Genomic DNA, 8,087 nt, shown 5'->3' with positions numbered 1-8,087 from the left:
CTTGGCCAATACAGCAAGAATCCATAAAAGAGTAGTGTCCTTAACATGTTCACCAAATCCAAGTTGGCCCCATCACCATGCCAAATTCCTGAAAAATGCAACCCAGCCACAGTTCAGTCTGTTAGGAGCTGTCACAGGGAGCAGGAGTCCAGGAAAAGTCCTCCTGGCACTGGAATTGTTGTCCCCATTCTATACTTTGCAGCTCATGTCCAAGTACCAATGACCGCTGCTTCTAGCTGGTAATGATTCAGGTAGACTGGAAAAGCCTTTTGCAGCATGCGTGGATATGGAGCTTCTGTTCTTCTCTGCCTGGAGTGATGAGACCAGGTTGCTTTTCCCTGGAGCTCTGCGACTGTGGCATGGTAAAGAGAACCTCGGGATACACTAAGCTGGGTGGCAAAGGTAGATTCATAATAGAAGTTGGCAAAAGAGGGAAAGAGAGCTCTAAATTAGGAGTAGGTCCCAGCCTGAAATATGAGTGGGGCATTGAGGTAGGGGGGATGAAGGAAACACTATATATTAAGCAAAGCAGCAGAAAATAGGACTATCAACACCCACAACAGAGATCTTTGAGGGAAGAATAAAAAACCTGACTATTCAGGCAAAACATAGTTAAGTGGCCCTTGTGCAAATGAGATCAGTTTACCTGCTTCTTGGAAGAAATACCCTAGGCTCATCCACAGTGTCGTAGATGGGGCTGACAGCCCTGGGCACCTTCAGCCTTCAGTGGCAAACTCCAGCATTCTGGGCAAGGTTAGGTCATAGGTGGCTGGAGCAGGGCTGGAAGAGACTGAACCCTCCCTTAGAGGAGCGAGGGGAAAGCCTACCTTCCAGTGTCCCTTTTTCCTCACAGCAGAGGCATGTAAGCCTGGCAGGCTTTAGCTCAATGACCTTCCTTTCCACTATTGAAGCAGGACCCAGGTGGCATCCTATGAGACCCCTTTGGGGTGTTGGAGCCTTTAAGGGTGTATCCTAAAAGCTGGTAGTTCCCCTGATCTCTATTGGGCTTTTTCTGCCTCTAGGTATCTTAAAAGCCATGCTCAGAAGATCTCACTGAGGAGTTTGAGGATCCCCATCCGCCTATATAAATCTTTTCCATATATCTGGAGCTATTTGGAAAAAGACAAAACAGTGTTATTACCTGGATCTAATAAAGAAGGTAGTAGTTTGCAGGCGAAAAAGATTTGGTGTCTCCTGTTCATCAGCATTCAAAAGAAATGTAAAATTTTTTTTTTTTAAGTAAGAAGCATGATATGGTAGTCCCGTAGAAGTTCCAGGATATGACTCCCCCCTTTAAAATTTTTTTTTTTTTTAATATGGAACGCTTCACAAATTTGCGTGTTATCCTTGCGCAGGGGCCATGCTAATCTCTGTATTGTTCCAATTTTTTAGTATATGTGCTGCCGAAGCGAGCACTATACTGTTTTGATATAATAAATGATATGATAAAGAAACAAAGAACGGTTGATTTTCATCTCCTTTGACCATTTAGGGAAGACTGGACAGCCAGGTAACAATGATAGCTCAGGGTTCTGAAATTTTCATTTGGATTAGAATGATCAGGTCACGTAAGCAGAACTTAAATTCCCTGGAGTATTCCTCACTGAAAAGAAAACACTGCCATGGGGATGTGGAACTGGATGCATGGGTGGTGTAAGAACAAGTGGACTTTTTTTTTAGTGCATTCAAAGCAGTGTAAAGGAGTTCTGTTTTTAAGGTGTTTTTCCCCCTCCTCTCACGTAGATTGTCTTTTTTTTTCTTGAAATATATTCCTTAATGTGAGAGTCCTCTTAATGGGAAGACACTGCCCTGGCCAAGTGCTCACAGCCTAAGCAAAACTTGCAAGAATGCTTTCAGTGAGGTAAGATTTATAACTTCCCACTGATTTTTTTTTTTTTTTTTTTTTTTTGATTTGGTTCGCATGTCTGTCTGGCCTTTCCCTCTAAATCATAAATTCTAATTCGGTGGATTGTGGACTTGGAAACTCTCATCCCAGAGAGTTAGTATTTTACAATCTGAGAGTTGAACTGAGAGACCAGAGAATAGAGGTAAGTGTTCTGGAGAAAGAAAAGGCTAAAGTGCCATCTGATGAGTTTTCTTAGTAAAATTCTATCCCTATGACAGGACCCAACAGTCATCTCTCTGAGCTTTCAGCCAGAGAATGCAGCACACCTGGTAGTAACAAGTGTTAATGGCTGGAAAACGGACTCCTCACCCCAGGAGAACCCGCAGTTACTCCGAGACTGTACAGAAAGGAGTAGCCAGGGTTCTCCGTGCATTGCGTTTTGGAGAAGATATAAAATTGTGAAACTCTTTAACAATGGGACTTGATTAGCGCCCCCCTTCGATTATAGCTAAAAATCGATGCCAATGCCTAGGTATAGTGAGTTTTTTCACTGGGCATGTTGAATCTTTGAAAGCAAGGAGCCATATTTCACAAATACGTATTGATATAAAGCCAGATGACCTAACAAGTAGGGATCTGAAGATTTCAAGTTTGGGAAGAGATTTATTACAAAGTAATATATATTTTTAAAGATTTTGTTTATTGATTTTACAGAGAGAGGAGAGGTGAGAGTGAAAAGTACCAACTAGGCCCTGGCCGGTTGGCTCAGTGGTAGAGCGTCGGCCTGGCGTGCGGGGGACCCGGGTTCGATTCCCGGCCAGGGCACATAGAAGAAGCGCCCATTTGCTTCTCCACACCCCACCCCCTCCTTCCTCTCTGTCTCTCTCTTCCCCTCCCGCAGCTGGGGCTCCATTGGAGCAAAGATGGCCCGGGCGCTGGGCATGGCTCCTTGGCCTCTGCCCCAGGCGCTGGAGTGGCTCTGGTTGCCGCAGAGCAATGCCCCGGAGGGGCAGAGCATCGCCCCCTGGTGGGCGGAGCGTCGCCCTTGGTGGGCGTGCCGGGTGGATCCCGGTCGGGCGCATGCGGGAGTCTGTCTGACTGTCTCTCCCCGTTTCCAGCTTCAGAAAAATACAAAAAAAAAAAAGTACCAACTCATAATTTCTTCTCATATATGCTTTGACCGGGCAAGCCTGAGATTTCAAACCAGCAACCTGAGCATTCCAGGTCAGTGCTTTATCCACTGCACCACCATGGTCAGGCTAAAGGAATCTCTTGAGTAAATGTTAAAAACATTTTGTTGAAAATGTGAAATTGATAAAATGGCAAAAAAAAATTGTGATTTTTTTTTGAAGTATGTGTTTGTGTGTTTCTGGATTGGTTGACTATGATTTGTCTGAGTATATTGTATCAGTTCCTAGGTGGTAATTTATGGTTGCCGAGTGTTTTGAATAGATAGATTCAGTAAATAAACAAAAATGTTCATTTCTATCATTTCCCTTTGTTGGAAAGGTAGTGTTTTAAGTTTAAAATGATCAACCAAAAGTAAAAAATTGAAGTGACAACATGCCAAAAATACGTAAACTGCTGAACCTAAAATTTAGATTCAAAAAGGAATCAGTAACTTGACTTTAATGACATGTATGCCATATATAATGACATATCACCCTTGCTTTAGAATTGTGTAAAACGTACAAAAATTAAGTTGCTTTTGGCATAGAAAAATATATAGAGGGTTTTTTTCCTGACAGAGAGAGAGAGGGACAGAGACAGACAGGAAGGGAGAGAGATGAGAAGCATCAATTCTTCGTTGCGACACCTTAATTGTTCATTGATTGCTTTCTCATATGCGCCTTGACTCAGGGGCTACAGCAGAGCGAGTGACCCCTTGTTCAAGCCAGCAACTTTTGGGCTCAAGCCAGCGACCATGTGGTCATGTCTATGACCCCACACTCAAGCCAGCAACCCCGTGCTCAAACTAGTGAGCCTGTGCTCAAGCCGGATGAGCCCATGCTCAAGCTGGTGACCTCAGGGTTTCAAACCTGGGTTCTCCACGTCCCAGTTCGATGCCTTATCCACTGCACCACTGCCTGGTCAGGCAATATATAGAGATTTTATAGACTAAATTTCACCATACTCCAGTAAAATTAGAAATAAATGAAAGGTGACCAAAATGTTTTTAACTACATGGATGTGAAGAAGTACTCTCCTAGCACCAATTATGTTTTATATTTTTTCCAGTTTTATTGAGGTTCAATTGACCAGTATGAGTTTAAGGTGTACAACATAATGACTTACATATATCGTGAAATGATTATCACAGTTAGCTAACATTTATCATTTCATAGAGATACAAAAAAAGGACAAAATGGTTTTTCCCTGTGATGGAAAAACCATGAAAATCTTATGATTTACTCTCTTAGCAACTTTCAGATGTACCACACAGCAGTGCTTTTTCCATATACACCTTTTATAGCTTATTTCTTCTAGATTTTATACTCAATCAGTATCATATATTCCATATGTCTTATTTAGTATATTTGGGGAGGCCAGTTTATCTTGCTTCAGCCTTTAGAACTTGATTTTAAAAAGTCAGTATTTTTCCAGTTTGTCGAAAGAGGTTGTATGTGGACTCAGTTTCCCTTTAGAAAACTTGATGAATTACGTCAGTAAATAGCATTCGGCTCTTTACAATTGTAGCAGCCTGAGTTCTTCGTAGAAAGCACACACACGAGCCAGCTCAAGCAAGGCGATTCAGAAAATGGAGTTCATTGATAGAATGTTAGGTGGCTCCAAGAACTGGCAAGAAAGACAACATTCAGGGCTTTACAGATAGAAGCAATTGGCAGAGTCGTGCTGCAGACCCTATGAGAGTTCCTTAATGTTCCCAAAGTTCCTTCATTTATCTCTGCATTGATTACTCCTGGTCCCAAGTCTGGGGTATGCATCTAGGTCTGGTGGAAACTCTGTGGAAGGTTGGGAAAGCAAGTGTTTCCTGGAGAGTCCACAGCAGTCAGTGGGCTCTATCTTCCACTCACTCCAATTATGTGAGCAATTTGTCATTCATCGAATTGTTACTCATTTGCTAAGCAGCAGCAAAGAAAGAAAGGTTTCTAGTATAGCCCACCCTTTTGCCTAACCCATTTTATTCACTTTCTACACTTCCACTTATTTAAATGTGTATATGTAGCCTCCGACTTAACATAATAGGGCTGTCTCTCTTACAACCAAAAACATGCAGTCCCTTCTCCACAAAGGATTAACCAAGAGCCTCACATCCAGTTCCAAGCCTGGGACCTCTTGGTGGTATTCATTCCTTTTTTAGTGAAAAATTCCTCATGTAAAACAATGATTCAGATGCTGGGCATCAAGTTCCTAAAACCAGGTCTGATTTTACCAAGCTAATGTCAGTAACATTGGTTGTGGGAAAATGGCTGGAGATTAGAACGCCCTGAAACAAACCTTACATGTGGACTTTGGAACACCAGGTCCTGTGGGGGTAGAACGCTACCGGGGCAAGCACCAAAAAGATTGTTAACCCTTTCAGTAGTGGGGGGTTTTCATGCTCACTGACCCCCAGGAGTGAGGTTTTTTTTTCAAAAGTGAAATTAGTTCCACTTACAGTTTTATTAACTTAAAATCATGTTTGTTTGATAATCAATTTATGGAAACAAGAAGAACATACATTTGCCTTTTTTTAATGTTGCCTTACACATTTTTAAAATAAAACTTTTTGTTACGATTGTACTCTGGATGGTCAGGAGGCACGAGGACGTATATGAATTCGTACTACTCAAAAAGTTCATGGAAGCTTCTGAACCTTATAGCCATTTCCTGCATACCTACAAGGTTTTAGTTAATTGTCCTTCTCTGTTCGTGAGCCTATGCTCTGCTAACTTACTTGCTGATTAAAGAAACAAATAAATACGTTGCAGCTGCAGAGATCTGGGCTCTCAGTCCTAGAGGCTGGGAGTCCCCTGTGCCCATCTTTTCTCTATGTTGTGTCTTGTGTGTTTTTTCCTAAGTCCTGCAGTGCCTTCCTCTCATGCACACCCACTGCCGAGCTGGTCTCTGCACTTGGTTGTTGCCTTAGATATTCAAAAACTTTCTAAATCCGCTTTTGTGAAACCACCACGTAAGTAACCTAGTTTTTACTGCTTAGGGTAACTTAATCCTTATTTTGGATTCACTTGGGGTCTAATAAATCAGTAAGTTTATATATTTTGCAGTAAAAAAATATTGTTGCTTTTGAAAGTATCACGTTTGGCATTTGCCACATAGATCTTCACATTGGAACTGTAATGTTGGGGTTTTGAAATAGCTTATGCTCAATATGGTATTGATTTATAATCCACTGAGAATGGCACTTCTGTGGTTATAGGTTGATAGATTGGATTGATAAACCTTTCCATGGCTCTCACATCACCTGTCTGGACTCTTAACATCTTCTATATTCTATTGATTGTTCATTCTGAGGTCATGACAGTGTTCATGATCATTGAATCTCCTCTTCAGTGAGGATCCCTGGAATTTAGCTGTTGGGTCAAGTTCTTGAAACTTGGGTAGTCTGAGATACTGTACCTCTCTCATGCCCAGGTTCTCCTAGTGCCTAGGTCAGCAAACTGCAGCTCACGAGCCACATGCGGCTCTTTGGCCCCTTGAGTGTGGCTCTTCCACAAAATACCACGTGCGGGCGCTACCTTGATAAGGAATGTACCTACCTATATAGTTAAAGTTTAAAAAATTTGGCCTCGGCCCTGGCCGGTTGGCTTAGTGGTAGAGCGTCGGCCTGGCATGCAGGGGTCCTGGGTTCGTTTCCCGGCCGGGGCACACAGGAGAAGCGCCCATCTGTTTCTCCACCCCTCCCCCTCTCCTTCCTCTCTGTCTCTCTCTTCCCCTCCCGCAGCCAAGGCTCCATTGGAGCAAAGATGGCCCGGGCGCTGGGGATGGCTCCTTGGCCTCTGCCCCAGGCATTAGAGTGGCTCTGGTCGCGGCAGAGGGATGCCCCGGAGGGGCAGAGCATCACCCCCTGGTGGGCAGAGCGTCGCCCCCTGGTGAGCGTGCCGGGTGGATCCCAGTCGGGCGCATGAGGGAGTCTGTCTGACTGTCTCTCCCCGTTTCCAGCTTCAGAAAAATACAAAAAAAAAAAAATTTGGCCTCAAAATAAATTTCAATCGTGTACTATTGATATTTGGCTCTGTTGACTAATGAGTTTGCCGACCACTAGTGCATTCTCTGCAGTGTTTGTTTGGGTCTGGATTGTTGAATCCATGCCTTTGGCTGACAATACTACAGATCTAACAGGTTGGTGATTCTTTTGACCATTCTATATTTGGTTTGTCTATATTTTTCTCCACTGTTATTCACTTTCTGAAAGGACAAGGACCACACTACCCCTGTAGGACCTTTTGTGGCAGACTGGAACTTTCTACGGGTGTAAATTAATGATTTTGCTGTACATTTGAAAAAGTTCAAGGACATGCAGTTAACCTGAGTTGATAGCTTATTTTTTTTAATAGTAATATGTAGCCTGACTGGTGGTGGTGCAGTGGCTAGAATGTTGACCTGGGGACACTGAGGTCCCAGGTTCAAAACCCTGAGGTTGTCGGATTGAGTGCGGGCTCATAAGCTTGAGTTCAGGGTCTCTGGCTTGAGTGTGGGATCATAGACATGACCCCATGGTCACTGGTTTAAGATCAAAGGTCGCTGGCTTAAAGCTCAAGGTCAGTGGCATGAACAAGGGCTCACTGGCTTGGCTGGAGCCCCCTGGTCAAGTCATGTATGAGAAGCAATCAATGAACAACTAAGGGGCCGCAACTACAGGAGTTGATGCTTCTCATCTCCCTCCTTTCCTGTTTCCCTGTGTTCCCCCACACCCCTCGCTGCTGCTACTACTACTATGTAGAATGCGATCATAAGTGGAATGTGCTGAATTTGTGAAGTGGTGATTAAGTTATAAAGGAACCAAATCTATGGAAAAGCCAGGGGGGATTTTTCTGGTGAAATCTCAAACCATGTATTTGTATTCTCTACTAATTGTATGAGGTCTCCATCATTGATATTGATGTACTCACTGCTTTAATATTTCTTTACTCAATGCTTGCACTGGGGTAGAGGCAGAGGCAGGTAGTGGGAGTTGGAATCTCTTCATAATCTGGTGCTTTCATTAGATATTGTTGAGTGTTGATCATGTAGGCCTGTATACAATTCAGCCAATTCTAAGATGTGTCCCCAAGAAATTGGA

At 43.2% G+C, this 8,087-nt stretch overlaps 1 non-coding gene across 1 annotated transcript; it reads right to left on the bottom strand.

Moving 5' to 3' along the window:
* Window positions 1–1,310: 1,310 nt before the first annotated feature.
* LOC136401961 (U6 spliceosomal RNA) lies at window positions 1,311–1,416 on the bottom strand. The gene has a single exon (XR_010750882.1). It is a non-coding gene; the product is annotated as a U6 spliceosomal RNA (small nuclear RNA).
* Window positions 1,417–8,087: the final 6,671 nt, after the last annotated feature.

The sequence above is a fragment of the Saccopteryx leptura genome, chromosome 3 (genome assembly GCF_036850995.1).
Source record: "Saccopteryx leptura isolate mSacLep1 chromosome 3, mSacLep1_pri_phased_curated, whole genome shotgun sequence".
NCBI lineage: Eukaryota > Metazoa > Chordata > Mammalia > Chiroptera > Emballonuridae > Saccopteryx > Saccopteryx leptura.
The sequence above is the reverse complement of the archived record's forward strand: the minus strand, read 5'-3'. Positions and strand labels throughout refer to the sequence as shown.